Source organism: Hippopotamus amphibius, chromosome 6, assembly GCF_030028045.1.
Source record: "Hippopotamus amphibius kiboko isolate mHipAmp2 chromosome 6, mHipAmp2.hap2, whole genome shotgun sequence".
Classification (NCBI taxonomy): Eukaryota; Metazoa; Chordata; class Mammalia; order Artiodactyla; family Hippopotamidae; genus Hippopotamus; species Hippopotamus amphibius.
The window spans coordinates 37,856,372-37,873,467 of record NC_080191.1 but is presented as its reverse complement, the minus strand read 5'-3'; the positions used below and the strand labels follow the sequence as shown (position 1 = coordinate 37,873,467).

At 39.2% G+C, this 17,096-nt stretch overlaps 1 protein-coding gene and 1 non-coding gene across 12 annotated transcripts in view; one reads left to right on the top strand and one right to left on the bottom strand.

Annotated features, from left to right (window-relative positions):
- Positions 1-17,096, top strand: part of EPB41L2 (erythrocyte membrane protein band 4.1 like 2) — a 209,406-nt gene that overhangs the window by 42,416 nt on the left and 149,894 nt on the right. For 9 of the 11 annotated variants that reach the window (XM_057738367.1, XM_057738374.1, XM_057738368.1 and 6 more), the window contains exon 2: positions 14,963-15,074. The exons of 1 other annotated variant lie outside the window; for it this stretch is intronic. The gene's annotated coding sequence lies outside the window, so the exon portion shown is untranslated. The remainder of the gene's footprint in view (positions 1-14,962; positions 15,075-17,096) is intronic. One more of the 11 variants, XM_057738365.1, reaches the window with a different exon arrangement.
- LOC130856253 (U4 spliceosomal RNA) lies at positions 9,321-9,459 on the bottom strand. Its single transcript, XR_009054532.1, has one exon. It is a non-coding gene; the product is annotated as a U4 spliceosomal RNA (small nuclear RNA).

Here is a 17,096-nt window from a genome sequence, read left to right as displayed (position 1 = left end):
AATACAATATGATAAGAAAACATGAGCATAAATATTGGAAAGGAAGAATCAACATTTTTCATGGTTTATATAATATTTGTGTGCAAAACTCAATTGAATCATGGATTACCAAATTTAAAAATGCTATTAAAGAAGATCTTATCTCTAGTTTCTAATAATGCAAAATATCTGTGAAGTTGTGTAAAACCTTTATGGATAAGTTATGGAACATTGAAGGATGTAAAAGAATGGCTGCTGAGTAAATGGAAGAGCTAGTCATTGTCCATAGATGGGAATGCTTGTTATTAGAAACATACCAGTTTTCCCTGAATACATCTATAATTTCAGTGAAAATTCACTCAAAATCCAGGCAGGGTTTTTATGGAACAGTTGATCTTAAAATTCATGTGGAAATGAGCAGATGTTCAAGAATAGTCAAAGTAATTTTGAAGAACAAATTGAGAAGACTTGCCCTGCCATACATATCAAAACTGTTAAAACTGTTGGGACAAGGATAGATAATTAGACCAGTGAACCTGATATAAGCCAGAAACGTCATATAAACTAATATAAGGGAATTTGTTCTGTAATAGTGGTGGTCTAAATCAGTATAGAAAGGTGAAAGAAACAGGGCTGGTATGTCCATTTATTTGTTCATATGGAAAAAAATGAAATTTCATTCCTTACTTCATACCCCCAAATTCATTGCAGATGCCTTATAGATAGGCTTAAAGGTAGAAAGCTAATCTTTAAAATTCTTAGAAGAAAATGTAAGCATTGTTTGGGAGTAGGACACAGAAAACACAAATGATAAAGGAAAAGATTGGGAAATTTTACTTTATTTAAATAAACTTCCATACAAGAAAATATACTGCAGTGGCATGACAAGGCTACAAATATGTTTGTACTGCATGTTTGAAAGACATTACTAGTTGCCTACCTTGCTTATTCTCCTTTCTTTACTCTTACTAATTTTATGCCCATTTAAAAATGGCTGTCTTCTTTCATGTCCTTCAGAAGTCATCAGTTGTGAGCAATGAGATGTAAGCTAAGAATTTCTGAGAAAGCTTTGCTCCCTGAATACAGGGTCTGGTTTTTCTCTTTCCTTTTTTTTTTTTTTTCCACTTCTGCCTGGAATATGGATATAATGGCTAGAGCTACAGGAGCTGTCTTGCAACGAAGAAGCTGAAGGTACTAGTTAAAGATGGCAGAGGAGGAGGATAAAATGTCAGTTCCTTGATGACATTCTTGGCTAGACATGTCAGCCATGAATCACCTACTTCCATACTTGTAGTAATATATGAGAAAAGTGTGTATTCTAGCCTGTATCCTACAAGGATTAGAAGCTAGCTTATGTGAACAGTTCCTATAGATCAATAAGAAAAAGAAAGACAACCCAATAGAAAAATTGAGGATGACTGTAGGCAGTTCACAGAACTGGAAACCAAATGGCCAGTAAGCATATGAATCTCATTAATAGTTAGGAAATCCAAGTTTTAAAACAGAGACTTTTCCATAACCATAACTATAAGTCTAAAAATATCAAGTGTTGGGGAACATGTAGAGAAATTATTATCATTCACTGTTGGTGAGAATATAAATTGGGACAACTATCCCGGAAGAACAGTTTGGCGACATCAAGTAGAACTGACCATATTACACTAGCCCGCATTCCACTAGGTAGGTACCCTAGAGATTCTTGTACTTTTGCACGGAGACATGGAAGAAGTTGTCACTGAGATATTATGATTTAAATATATGAACTACGTAAAGTTACATATATGAGCATAGATAAATCTGAAAAACTTAGTTTTGAACTAAAAATGCAGACTCTGAATGTGATGATAATATTTATGTAAAATATGAAAGCAGTATTGAAATATGCCAAATAATGTCACCACCTCGCTACTGAGAGATGCAAACCTTGGCAAATATTTTATACTCATCAATAAATCTTCTGGAAGCCTAAAAATAGACTTTTAAAATTTAACCAGTGTTAGTTTAGTGCCTCTTTTATTCCTGACAGCGTTTTCTTTACTGGCGATATTATAACCAGAGCTGCTCCTTGACCAATAATATAATGTTAAGCTTTTAAAGCACTTTGTAAAACATTTTCATGTATATTTCATTTAATTATTCTAATTGCTTTCTGAGATAATAGTCAGGACTTTAATTTTTATTCAAATTAAGTGGCATTAGTTGGGTTTACCTTTCTGATTTTTAGTTTAGTTCTTTTTATCATAGTTTTATATTTTTCCAATATACAATTTAATGTCTAGGTATACTTCATTTATGCAGCATAATAAGTGATATTTTAAATATGACTATAGTGACTGCCTAATTGGAGTGATCTGGTGTTGAGTCTTTTTTTTCTTGTTTTAAGTAAATAATGACTTACTAATTTATTGCCTCTTGGGGGCGGGGGTGAATACAGTTCTTAAAACTTAAATTTTAGTTCTTAAACCTTAAACCTTAGTATGCACAAGAATCATCCAGTGAATTTACAAAAAACAAACAGGTTCTCTGACACCTCCCCTGCCCCCAGCCCCAGAATTCTGTGCTTTCTCTTTCTCTGCATTACTAGATTAGTTTCTTAAGGGCTGTGAGCTTTTCTCATTCATTTTGGTATTCTCCACAGTGCATAAACAGCCTGGTGGGGTGTGTGTGTGTTTCCTTATTAAGTGCTTAATAAATGTTTGCAGAATGAATTCAGGAAGAACTTTCCAGAAGTGAATACCTGGACAAAGTTAGTACTGTATTAATATTGTGGATGGAGGAGACTAGAAAGAATTTTAATGCTCAAAAGTTGTGTGTGCTGAAATTGGTTTTCAATTAACCTGTTAAGCATTATTTTCAAACACTCGTTTCTTTAGCAAGATCATTTAAAAACATGATTATAAAATGCCAGGGAAGGATTTTACTGGAAAAGGTATAACAAAATAAGAGTAAATGGAGAAAAATCACATTATTTTGCACAAGCATAGCAAGCCAGTTTAAAAGTTAAGTTTTCTTCTTAGAGAGGTTGTTCTCTAACACAAGCTACTGTGAATTGTTCAGCCCATTGGCAGCAACACAGAAAACTGCCCTTTTCACCCTTTCCAGCACACAAACGTAGACAATTCATGGCTGGGACCTATCTTCAAGAGACTGCTGGGTTTATTGATGCCAAAGGAGTATAGAGTTTTTCATTTAGAAGCATGAAGGGCCTTCAGTGCTCTTGCCATGTAGAAAGTAAACCACACAGAGATACTTAAACAACAAAAACACATAACAAAAACACTGTCAATTTATTGTGTGTAAATACAGATGCAGACATCACCTATTTGGTAATAAACACACCTCTGTCTTGTACAGTCTTTACCCCTCTCAGTGTTAGCTGTGCTTTTTAATGTAGTAACTGCATAATAAATACTAATTGAATATAGGTGAAAGTAGGATGAGAGCTGACAGAAATTAGTGACGGAGTCTACATTTTTCATCTCTTTTGCTGTTTAAAAAAGTCCAATTATATTTTAAGATGAGTTTTCTAGTGGTATGAGAAATTTAAAAATGTAACAGTAGTAAAGAGATTCTTTAATTGTTCATTTAGCTCAAATCTGAAGTAAACTTTCCCAGGCTGAACTTTTCTAACATGGGCCAGAAAACCCATGTGTTTGAACAGTGAACTTGAGTGCTTTGACTTCTCATGCCAGACCTCTGGATAACCTTGGGGCAGCTGTTCTTCTGTTGTTGTTTACTTATTCGAAAGTAAGTCTTGTGAAGATGTGGACAGTTAACTCAAGGAATGATTCTTTTTCTTTCTCTGGTGATTGTCTTACAGGCTATTTCATGCTGGTATTGACTACCTCAGTCCATTTCTTCCTGCTCCTTCCTAGACATTTTCTCAGAAATAGTAACAATTTCATGTACTTTGAAGATGCTGTTAAGATGACAAACAATATTGTGAAATCTCTTTGATATCCTGTTCTGTTGAAGGAGATGAAAGATGGTCTGGTTTATTACTTAAGGTTAAGGCCAGTAGTGAAAGAAAGCATGTTTGCAATTAGCTCTTGTTTAATACCTGCAATTTATCTATTTAAATTGGAAAGATTACCTGCCGTGACAGGTGACAGGGTGTGTCTTCTGTACCTATTAGCTTCAGGCAAGCCAGGTCTCTTTACCTACTAGACATGTAAGATTTTTGCCTTAGAATTTACAATTTGGATTCCTTGGTTTGCCTTCTAGTTTTCTTCCCAGTATAGTCTATAGGATTTATTTGCTGGAAAAATTCAGTGTACCTTTGAAAAGGAGTTCCAAACTTGAACATATTTTAAATTGGTGTTAATATTGGACTCGGAAAACTATGGTTATCTTTTGTTAAATCAAGGTAATGGTTGTGTGTAATTGAATTGAGTTTCCTTTGCGTATCATTTTTGTCTGTGTGGTTTCTGGACAGTTTCTGACATTGTACCCTTTTGGAGCAGTTACCTTTGCGTCAATGATTGGAACTTGTTTGAGGTTGCAAGTCATTTTGGGGAGACAGAAAATGTTTCCTGGAAGATACTGGGCTGATTTTCTTTTGCAGCTTGTGAATTACGAACTTGGTTCACCAGATTGCATTTTAGCATTTGACTCTCCCAGGGCAGAGTAGCGTCCAGCTTTATTTTGTGAGTAACTACAGATGCTTTTTTGCCGTTTGGGTCGGTTTGTTTGTTTTTTTTGTTTATTTATTTATTTTGGATTTGTTATAAATGATCTGTCTGTGAAATTTTAAGCCAAATGGGATACAAAGGAATTCCTGGTTTTCAAAGGTTCTTCTTTAATTTTGCATTCAAAAGGCAATTTTGCCTTTATTTTTAGAAGTTAAATACGTTACAGCTGTTGAGTAATTTACCACCTCCTGCTCTCACCTCTGCTGGAATAATTGGAGGAGAAAAATAGAGATTGATTCTGTATGCCTGAATATTAAGCTGAGAAAAACTTCACCTTCACTTTGTGGCTTGCCCACATACCTTTATGTGATCCTTAAGATTATAGAAAAACCCTAGATTCAAAGAGAAGATATGAGGGTTTTTTTTTTTTTTTAATCAAAAGGCAGATGTACCTACTTTACTTATTTGAAACATGACAAGTTGAGAATAGTGGAAGCCAAGGACAATTAAGCATCAGGAAATGGCTTCACATGTTGCCTATTGCATCCTGGACGGTTTGGATAAAGCAGAAACAGCTGTGATGCCAAATGCCCTATAAATTCCAAATGCTAGTGTAAAATGTGGCGTTAGCACAGTTTATGAGCGGACTTAACAGAGAGCTTTGCCCACAGGTCTTCTGGTGACTTGCTTTCAGCTCTTCACAAAAATGCAAAATATTTGGGGCCCTTTCATATTGCTAAATGAAAAATGGTGTGCATTTAGCTCCATGAAGCAAGTAGCCTTGAGAGATGGGCCTGCCTAGAAATTGACTACATTTTTGTGGGAGAATGGGTGAAAAGGGCAGTTTCCTGTGTTGCTGCCAAAAGGTCTGAAGAATTTGTAGTAGCTTGTGGCTAGAAAACAACTTCTGTGAGGCAAAAAACAGCAACTGCATACTGGCTCTGGGTATGTGTGAGAAAGTGCTCTTCTTTCCTACTTGATTGTTGGGCTTTATAGAAATTTTATGTAGTGAATTTTAAAACTCAGCCACTTAAAATGGTGTTTTGGTTGACTTGGATAAAAACCTGGGGAAATATATTTGGAGGTAGCCCAAGTGGTGCATAATGTGGTTCTTAAAAAAGGGCAGCATTTATATTTTGCTTTTATTGTAACATGGGCTTGGAGGGTAATCCAGTTTTCTCCTGCCTTAAAAAGTACAGGTAAATCTTGGTATCTAAGGCGTGTGTTTTTACAGGAATGTTTTTTTTTTAGTTAACTTATTAGGTGTGTGTTTTCTTAGTTCACTTATGCAGCGTGTTCCATTTTGTATTACAAGTATCTTTATAAAATATATGTGAAACTACTGGTAATTGCCATTTAATGGTACCATCAGTGTGCTGGCACCATGCTCATGTCCTTATATTGGCTCTGTCGTTTACTTCTCTGGAAGAGGGGAGAAAGCTTAGGCTAAATGTGAGATAGCTAGGAAATGGTTGGAATTGGCCAGGATTTGGAGCTTGGTCTGTTCATTCCTGATTATATCAGAATAGTTACTATTTCAGATACTTATTTTGTAAAATTAAAATCTCTTAAAGATTTTGTTCTTTGTGTTAGAATGGGCTTGGATATGTGGAATAAAGATAGCCTTGGTTTTAGTTTTAATGCTTTCACTAAGCTCTTCTTCAATTGCAGCCTTCACCACACCTGAGCATCTGTGTATTTATTGTTGCTTAAATGCTCCAGACTTTACTTTTTTGGCCTTAATTTTGATCTCCCTCTTCTGTGGGGATATCCATTAGCTTTTCATTAAACTATAGACAATAGCTGATGAAGGCATGGTCCTTTTCTTAATATTTTGCCCTTTCCATCAACATCAGTGTCTTCTTTATTTAGTAAATAGGCTGGTGCTCATAATCTAGCACAGTGATTCTCATCTGGGATGGGGGTGGGTGGGTGATTTTTGTCCTGTAGGGGACATTTGGCAATGTCTGGAGACATTTTTGATTGCTATGACTTGAGGATGCACTACCAGCATCTCTATGTAGAGGCAGGAATGCTAAACATCCTACAATGCACAGGACAGCTCCTCGGACAACAAAGAATTATCTGGTCAAAATGTCAAGAGTGTGGAGGTTGAAAAACCCTGACCTAGCTAACGTAGGGCACAGACCAAATCTTATTAGAAACTGTTTAGCTGACTGCCTATTAAGAATGGTACATGAGCCATAGGGCGCCAGGATAGGGAGGCTGGGAGGGAGTCACAAGAGGGAGGGGATATGGGGATATATATATAAATACGGCTGATTCACTTCAGTGTACCTCAAAAGGTGGTACAAAAGTGTAAAGCAATTATATTCCAATAAAGAGCTTAAAAAAAAAAAAGAATGGTGCATGAAATACCTTGGCTTGCGGTGGGAGAAAAGCGGAAGAATGAAAGGGGAATACCCACCAAAGTTCTGACTGGTATGAAGGTTGTAGTGTGCCTCTCGCCATTGTTCAGAGGAGTGATCTTCAGTTGTGAGTGATCTTTATAGGTCCACACATACCTACAGTGTTAAGTGTTGATTAGCTTTTGTAAACTGAAAAGAAATACAATGAATGAATGGAATTTTTAGATAATCTGAAAAAGAAGAAATCTCTAGGTCCAGTAGCTATCACATAGCTACTGTCTTGGATTGGTATCTTGATGTCTTTGCAAGTACTTGGGATGTTGTACCGCCTTTCTTTGCATGTTCATCCTTCAGAGATGGATTTTACCATCATTCTCTGCTTGTCTACATTTTTGCAGATTGCTTTAAGTAGGTATTTCTCAGAGTGAATTGTAATCATTGGCTTCCTCTTTTGCGTACCTTACTAGGTTATGTGTCTTAGCACAGTGCTGGACATATAGTGGCCATTCCCTACACACAGAGTGGATGAATAGTGGAGGAGGAGAAGAAAACACCTTAGCAATCTTAAAATTCAGTAATAGAAGACAGTTGGTAGAGCTTTTGAAACTCAGAGTGCTGGGAAAGGAGCCTAAATAAGTGAAGGGTAGGAATTGTTATGTTAGCACAACCTTATTAGTATTGTTTGTGCTGTGTGCTTTTTTTTTTTTTTTTTTTTAAAACGTTAGCAGTCTGGGTGACTGAGGCGGGAAGGCTAGCCTGTGGCCTTGGCAGTATCTGCAGGTCTAAGTGATGTTCATGCCATTTACCTGAAGTTCCTCCAGGCTAAAGTATCCTCTTGCTCTGAAGGGCTTACAGCCTTTGCATGTTCTCAGATCTGTGTATTTGCTGGCATATATGATTTCAGTCTAGATATCTCAGCTGCGTTAGTTAGGTCGTGTCTAGCCCCCCTCCAGGAAGAACTGAGTTTTAAAGTGATAGAAATGACCCTTGAAACCCTGCAGTGGTTTCCTTGTGGCAGCTCTCTTACAGCACATTGAGTTCTGGTCTTGACCTTTTATTGCCTCGTTGGGCAGATTTGCTTCCTTAGCTTTCACTTCTACTGGCCCTTGAATTTCAAGAGACACAGCTTTATTTTACTCTGGGGTTTATCATGTGCCTGAGTGTCACCACTGGTGGCCTGGGTTAGAATAAATTGCAACTCTGTAATGCACGTGTTTTGTTTTTCTTTTGAATTACATTAAATCATTTATTAGACATTTTGATTCAAAGTAGAGATAATTATGGGAAAAGCTGTTTCTTTCAGCAAAAGGCCACTAGTCGGGCACCAGTGCTTATCACTGTGGCCATGCAGTTGGACTTGTCCCTTGCAAATTGAACATGCCTGATTGCTCAGGTGTTTGCATGGTTGAACAAATTATATTTGGGCAATACACTGTTATGCCTGACAGTGATTAGAGAGGCAGGGCAGAGTTGCACATGGACTACTTTGGTAAGAGAATTGAGGAGAGAATATTACCAAACATTTTTGTAAAATAAGAGAAAACAAAAAGACTTTTTCTTCTTTAATGGTTAAATGCTGTTAAACTTGTTAATATTGGAAGCTAGCCTTGTACTTGGCAGATTGTTTTAAAAAAAAAAAAAAAGAATGGCTAGTAAGTTTTTTGTTTATTTACTTATAGAGTTTGTTGAACACTATCTGGTTTTCCCTATTGGAGGACAGCTGTACTTAGATTGTGACTGAGATTATAGGAAGATCCAGTATCCAGTGTCATATATTTTTTGTCTATCGTTTTTTTTTTTTTTTTTTTTTTTTGGCTCTGTGTATAAGTGTGAAACCTGTGTCCAGGAGAGTGGGGGTGTAGGTTGACTAGGGAACTGTCGTAGGATATCTGGAGATCTCTAAGAGTCCTGTTAAAGTTTGTGGCTGGGAATTTGAACTGAGAAAAGTTATTATCGTTGTATCTGTTTTGTTTGGAGGCATGGGTGCAGGTCTGAAGGGAGGCCGGAGTTAGATGGAGCTGTGGAGCACTCGGATGTGCTGGAGGAGAGAGGGGCTGGGGGTTGAGGGTCTCATGGTGGCCCATGGAATCCAAGCTGCTGAAGGAGGGTAGTGAAGACAGGGCAGTGGAAAGGTTTTGGGGGCACAGGCTGCTCAGGGTCAAAGTTGTTGGAGTTGTGGTTCAAGAGGAAGGGTGGAAGATAATCAGAGGTTGGGATGAATGAAAATGAGGTAATGGTAGGATTATCTATAGGTCTGGGGCAGGATTTTCCAAGAAATCATTTTAGAAGTTCATGACTGGCATTTAGAAGTTGAAATAGAATAAACAGCATGAGAGTTGGGGGCCTTATCTAGCCTGTGCAGAATTTTACTTCAATTTAGAAAAGAAGCCTTCCCCTTTGGGAAGAGTTTTCAATTAGCAATCATCTCACCTCGGATAAGCCTCACAGGCTGGAGTGGAGCTTTGCCACTGCGCAAAGCTTCCCCTTTGAGAGAGGAAGGAGAAAGCGGAGTGGGAGGAAAGAGGTGCCACGTTTTCCAGCTGAGGCAGCCTGCCGGCAGGGAGAAGACTCACTGGGGAGAGGTGTTGGGGCTGGATTTGGCACAAACCGCCTAGGCTTAGGCTTTAGGCCTGATCAGAGTGACCATTTAAAAACTGTGTTTCCATTAAAACTGGGTGTGTTTATTATGTATGTGTGAACTGGGTTGGGATGTAAATGTTTTATGTTATAGGTCACAGAAAAAAATTGAAAGCCAGTGTTTCGGAACCATGGGAATGGGTGGGTAACTGAGAGGGTGCGGAGGGCAGGATCATGGGATTCACTTTTAAAGTAGGAACCAGCACACACACACAAACACACACACACACACCCTCTGCCCTGTGCCTTACAGAAAGGAGTAAGTGTATGGGTAATGAAAACGAATTTGATTTGGAATGCATTCTAGGTTTGGGATTCAGCCCCCCTCTCCCCAGCAGAGACTTTACACGTGGTCAGGTGGTGGAGAAAAGTATGGCCCAGATATTGGCTGAGCTTCTGGCTCAGCACTGGGTCTGTGGAGCTTCCCTGTCAGACTGAGGGAAATGGATTGGAAAAAAAGTCAGAGTGTGGGTCATCGCTGAGATCCTGTGATTCTGTAAAAGCTGGGTGGCGAGGAGAGGGGGCTTTTGATGTGCTCTGGGAGAGAGCTTTGTGCAACTTAGAGTTATGGTGACCACATAACACGTAATCAGTCATAGAAAATTGAAAATTAATTTTTAGAGGGTTGTGAGGGTGACAAAGCTCTGTAAAAGATCAAGTAGACAGTTGTGGGAATTGTGAGACAAAAATTTTGGCTTCTGCTGTCTTGATTTTTTAAAAAAAAACATTAGCATTAGCATCAGCATCCCAGTGTGATCTTGGTTTTGCCTTTAGAAATGTAAGTGAAAATGGACAAACACATCTGGCTATTCCTGGTCCATCTCCCCATTGCTTTGAGTAGTAAAATCTAGACAGTAAATTGTAAGACCTTGGGTGGCTTTCTAGACTCAGCTTGGGAGGTGGAGAGTTTCCTTTCCCTTCGTACTGGACCACGTTGGTCAGGTGTTGGCCGTGGAAAGCAGGAGCCACAATTCCGTGGCTCTTAAAAAAGGCATCAGGGCACTGTGGGGTGGGGAGTTGAGCAGTTTGGGCGGAGCCCCAGATTCCTGTGGCTCTTCCTCCTCAGTTTCCACGAGTTGCCACACCAGCCCCTGGTCAGGTAGCGCATCTCTCTGGGCAGGCCCCTCGCTGGAGCAGTGTGCGATCAGGATTCTTCATCGGGCTGTCTGGTAGGAATGAAGGGTGGCGCAAAGGGTCATGCCCCCACTCCTGCTTCTGGGGGGCAAATGTGTTTTAGTTGAAACTCCTTATTGTGTTTTCCTTAGAAGTGTTAAAATTTGCAGTTAAGTTTCAGGTACTTTCAGGTGCGTTATAGATTAATTGGACCTTAAGTAGGTTTGGGGAGTTAGTACTCCCTTCAGTGACTGTTTTTGTGGGGAAAAAATAAGAGCTAACATTCACTTAGAGTTTGCTTTCTGTCAGAAACCGTCATTCTACATTATTTTATCTCATCTGCGTGGATAGCCAAGCATTAGATTTTCTTAGCTTCATTTCACAGACTAAGGAGTGAGGCTGTCACCTCCAGCTTCACTGTTGTCATCCTCATCTCATTCCCCCACTGTGCTTGCGCCGTCCCCAGCCAAGTCCTCACTTCATCTGGGGTTGGGGTGTATGTATGTTTTTTTGTTTTTTCCAAGGCAGTGACTCAGTCTGGCCTGTGGTGAGTCAGGGACTGCCTACAGAAAGGCATGCAGAATTAGTCCTTCTCAGGCCTGCCAGACATTAAATAACAGTCGTTCAAGGATGGTCCTGATGGTATTTGCTGTGCTTCACAAAATGTTTGAAGCTGAAAAGTTGTGAATGCTGGATGCCTAAGCAGAGTACAGTCAAGTGTGACTGTGAGGTTTCTTGGGCCAGGAAAGACTGTTTTTATGTTAAATAGCGTTGGGCGGCCTAAGGGATTCTAGCCACAGCTGCATTCCAGAGACAGTTCAGAGCCATGGCTGGGAATGACATCACCTCCACAGGTGCCAAATCATTCTTTTTTTTTTCCAATATAGCTTGCCCATGCTTTCTTTTTTTTTTTTTTGAGGACGTTTAAGTACTGCTATGAGGTTTTGTTGCAAAATAAGTATGAAATCCAATTCTGGGTGTGTGTGTAGAGGTAGGGAGATGAAAATACAGTGCTTTTGGAAAACCATGTGGTCCCAGAAATTCCAGTTTTAGGTTACTTGCGTTCAATCACTCCCAAGAGATTTTTATGGGGAAGGGTGGGGACAGAGGAGGGGATTCAGACTAAATGAGAAAAGTAGCTGTGGAAAAACAAAGTTGAGGGGCTTCCACGCTCTACTTTCCCCCTAATCCAAGCCTGGCCTGTAGTGTTTCTAAGAGAACTCTGATTTCCAGTGTATTTCATAGAGGCTGAAGAACTCTGATTCCAAACGTCAAGCTTGGATTCAAGGGATTGGATCTCTTTCATGATAAATGTTTGTGTGTGTGTTGAATAAAACGTGGAATACAGAGCAACAAATAAAAAGCCAGCCTCATTCTCACTTTCAGACATAAATCACTTAATGTTGTTTTTATTCTACGTTCAGAGGTTATAAATACTTCAGTAAATGCATATTTGTATACATTTCACGAAGTAGGGCTCATACTGTACGTTTGGTTTTGCCATGCCAAATAGTTTTTTTTGGAGTGTAAAACTTTAGAACTATGAGGTACTTGAAAGGTAATGAATCCTCCCTATCTTTATTTTATAGATGAGGAAATTTAGTAAAATGAAGTTAAATGACTCGCTCTTAATTCCTATTACTTTCAGAGCTGGAATTAGAACTCATTCCACCTATTCCAGTATGCTTTTAACTATCCCATTCTGCCTATTTTACTTTATTTACTGGTGAAAATTTGTGAAGTATTACCATTCTCTAGGATAACTTAGAGATCATTGCCCCAGGGAATTTAATCCATCTCACCATAACTTTTGAGTATGAAAAAAAGTGAAACATTGGGACTACCCAAACATACCTGTGTAGTTAATTTGCCCCAAGTGATTTGGAGAAGTTGAGAAACCATTATGAGATGGCTGCATTGCTGCTATTTTAGGATTATTTGATATGAACCTGAAAGGAGTGAAGTTTAAAAATGTATGTTTTATGCTTAGCATAAATGTCTTTGAAGTGTTTCTTTTCTGTCATGTTAAAACAATAAATCTCTTCAAACTTTTTAGTGGTTTTGCCAAACTGTTAATTATCATCTCCTGTACCAAATTCCCTCTACTCTGGAATTATATTTGCCTTATTTTGCTGAATTCCTATAGAAGTTCTTAGCTGTCTCATTTCTTTGGCAATTGCTCACACAGTCTTATGGCATTTCTACTACTGTTGTCTTGAAATGTGGGCGTTTTGTGAATGTTAACTTTCCATGGGGTTGCGTGTGTGAGCAGTGTAGACTGTCAGCTCCTCAAGGTCAAGGATATTGTCTTGTCATTTCTCTTCCTTCCTTCTACCTCTTTCCCCTCCGCTTTGTCTTGTCCATAGTACTAGCAGAGTACCTTGTAGGCTCACCCTATTATTACCACAACTTGTTTAAAAAGTTCTGAACACATTTAAGGCAATTTAGGGAACATGACCTCCTCTCTCCTCTCTGTGAGTTGATATTCCTGCTTGGTACCACTGATTTCAGGAATCTTTCTGCAGAAAAAGCAAATCTAGCATGATTTTCACATCGTTTTGGTCAGTTGGTATTTAGATGTCCTTTTTGAGGCAGTTGGTATGGATTCTGACAATGTACTGGCGCACACAGCCTTGGACTCACCATCACCTCTGTTTGACCTTAATCTAGAAGACTATATAAAACAGCTGATGGGTGGGCTCCTGGAGGGCTCTCTGAAAAATAGGTGATGGAGAATCCTCAGTTTTTGTTTTTCTTGGAAAAATTCCTCCACGAAAAGTCTTCAGCATATTAAATTCTGCATTTTGAAGACTTATGATTTTGTCCATTTTTTGGCTTTCTGCATCTTGAGGGAAGAATTAAGGTGGGATGAGGGGAATGAAGAAAGTGTTGAAAAATCTCAGGAGTAGGGAGAGGGAAGAAAGGAAATAATTGCTGGGATATATTTGTAGTTAGGGGAAGAGGGAGAGGGAGTAAGAATGGAAAGAGATCGAGAGTAAGGATAAATAGCCAAATAGTAGGGTGGGGACAAAATCTGAATGTCATTTGGCAAAGTTGATTATACTTTTGGTTTTTTTCCAGAAGTTTTTCAAATGATTGGGGTGGGTGGGGAAATTCCACTAGAGATGACAGCTAAGTGTTGGAGGAATATGACGGAAATAGCCTGAGTGCCTAAAGTAGGAAGAAACAGAATTAAGAAAATTCTTTCTTACTTTCTTTTTTTCTGGTAGTGCTCTGTGTTTCTTATAATGTTGTGCTTAATTTCTTCCAAAAAGTTTCTTCAGTATAGTATAAAGAATCTCCTTTTTGATCAGCTCCTTTTTTTCCTGCCTCTCTAAGCTGCTTGCCTTAGAATAGGCATGGAAGCCTCCACATCTCCCAGCTTGTTCACTGTGGAGACGTGTTAGGACATAGAACACGTGATGCAAAAGGAGACCCATTCCAGGAGCTAGCAGCACAGGACGGTACCCACATCACTTAGGGACCCAGTACTCTTGTGTGATGTGTGTGTGTGCACACCTGTGTTCTTTTCCCTTAAAGAAGTCTCCTATTGCTAGAGTGTGATCTTATTTCTCTTGAGAAGTCTTTTTATTTTGTTAATTAATTAATGAATTAATTGGCTGCATTGGGTCTTCATTGCTGCGTGCAGGCTTTCTCTGGTTGCGGTGAGCAGGGGCTGCTTTTCATTGTGGTGTGTGGGCACCTAATTTTGGTGGCTTCTCTTGTTGCAGAACATGGGCTCTGGGTGAGTGGGCTTCAGTAGTTGCATCACACAGGCTCAATAATTGTGGCTCATGGGCTCTAGAGTGCAGGCTCAGTAGTTGTGCATGGGTTTAGTTGCTCTGCGGCATGTGGGATCATCCTGGAGCAGGAATTGAACCCGTGACCCCTGCATTGGCAGGTGGACTCCTAACCAGTGCGCCACCTAGGAAGCCCGAAGAAGTCTTTTAAATTCATTATATTTAAGTAATAATGACTCTGCATACTTGCTAGTCTGTTTGGACTATTTATTTTCCACCTGTTTCTGTTTGGTTCAGCAAAAAGAGCGAAATAATTTGAGAATTAATTTTATGGTTGGAAAGGGAACACTACTTCCTAAAGATATTTATGTTTACCATTGGGTTCTAGTATCAGTCGTATTATTTCCTGACCCGGGGCTGGGCTGCTTCTGATGTAAGCGTTAGGAACTGAATTGTGTCAGCACTGTTACTTAAGGCTTTTATCTTAATCCAGGCGTCCTTGAATTGTGCCAGCAAGCAAGGTGGTGGCAGTGCTCTCAGAGCTGGGCTGCAGGTGTGAGTTTCGAGGACCTCGTGATTACCCAGTGAATCCATTGCTGGTAAATGTGAGTCGGTATTTTTCTTTAGATGCTCTGTTTTTTGGACCACATGAGAGGTAGTGGTATTTAAGTTATTTACAATGTCATTCTCCTAGGACGGAATGAAATCCCTGAATTCTATCTCACAGCAAAGGAAGACTGCCAGCGAGGCACCGGCCGCAGAGCTGGTTGAGAAACGGTTCAGATTTTGATATTTGGGTTGGCCAGCTTTCCTGAAAGATAAGCTTATATTGTATTTATATAGGTATATCCTAAAAGTTCTGTGTAACTGCTACACAATTATATTTGAATGTTCCAGAAGAATAAAATAGTGCATTTCTTGTCTTATGGCTTCAGTTCTGATAGCCACAGCTGTTGCTTTCCTGCACAGGCACCCCTTCACTTTTTCCTTGTTCCTGCTTTCTGCCTTGATTTTCTACACCACCTTGAGCAGTAAAAGAAAGAAAATCTTCCATACTTTTGTCTGATAAATGCTTTGCATGAAGGAGAGATTACAGCAATGCCTGTAGTTTTGTTTTGTTTTGTTTTTAAGAAAAGGTCACCACTAGTCCACTTTTCATACTGTTTTTACACCGATGGGGAATTGGAAGCTCCGCAGTGTGAGGTGCATTGGGAAAAGAAAAACCAAGAGGAAAGTGTGTTTTGGAAAAATGAGCTCCATTTGAGAAAACACTGAGGGGCAAATTCATTCTGAAACGCGAGCTCATTACCTGGTTGATATAACAGGTTCGTGCAGATGAGAAATAACTGGCTAGGAGGTTGGGTTTCTGTCTTTTCTTACAATATTCTTTAAAAAAGGAAAAAAATCCCTCAGTCACTTAGCTCAGTTTAGAATTTCTTAGATTCTCTGGTGTCTGTGATATAAAGGATTGACATAAAGGATTGGCTACATTATTTTTTCAAGCCCCTCCCAGACCTAAATTTAGATGGTTCAGGAGGATTGTATATCCCAAAACATATTATCATAGGACTTATTTCAGAGCCATTTCTATTTTCTTCTTGCTTCTCTTGGAATTCAATACCTTTTTGAAGATAATGACGCTTTAGGTCAGTCTTAACCCATGAGAACCAATCATGCAGGTGAAGATAATAAGTCCCACACTCACATTTTCCTCATATGAATCTCAGAAGATGGCACGAAATTTCTCATTATAAATGTGCCAAAATACTGTCTGTTCCATTAGAGTGCCGTTTACTTTAATATTAGGGTTACTTCATTGAATCATTAAGGTAAAATTATCTTGGATAATAGAAAAATAAGATGATGATGCCTGGAATTGTTTGGAAAAAAATAGGTGCACTCAGTTTCTTGTTTTGAAGGTGTTTTCTTATAACCTCATTTGTTTCTACCCAAATGTACTAAGCATAACTTTGTGCAAAGCAGTGTGTGTTTTGCTCTAGGGGATACAGAGATGAGTAAGACAGAGTTGTTAAGTATGGTGGGTAAGAGGTGAACAGAGGGCCAGTACTCTGGAAAAGTGCTTGAGCTCTGGAAGCCAGGAAGGGAGTGCTTTGGGGGTCTGGAGGAGAGAAGCATGGCAGGGAAGTCTTTGGCAAGGCCATAGCCCGGCAACTGGATTTTGCCAGATGGTGTTGTTGGTGATGGGCATGCTTCTCAGTTTGCTCACTTCTGGAAGAGGCTGGAGGGGTAGCCTGGAGACTCTTGGCTTTTCTCCCCCTCAACAGTAGAAATCATCATGGATAGTAGTACCAAGCAGAGAAGCTAGAAAGGAGGGTCTGGCCAGAGCCTGGAGGACTCTGCATTTCAGGTGGAAGACTTTGGGTTTTCTTTCTGCAGTTTTCCAAACAGGTGAATGATGTGATCAGAACTGGAGTTTAGTAGTATTAGGTGGGTAGAAATTCAAAGTCGGACTAACAAATGTATGAGAAACTATTAATTATGAGAAAAAATTTACCTGTTGGTAGCTTATTTTACTGGTTTCACTTACTTTAATCAGAGTCTACTCTTTGTAATTGTAACTGTGTTTTTTTCCCTACAGTGGACAAGTCATCAAATTGTTTTCAGGG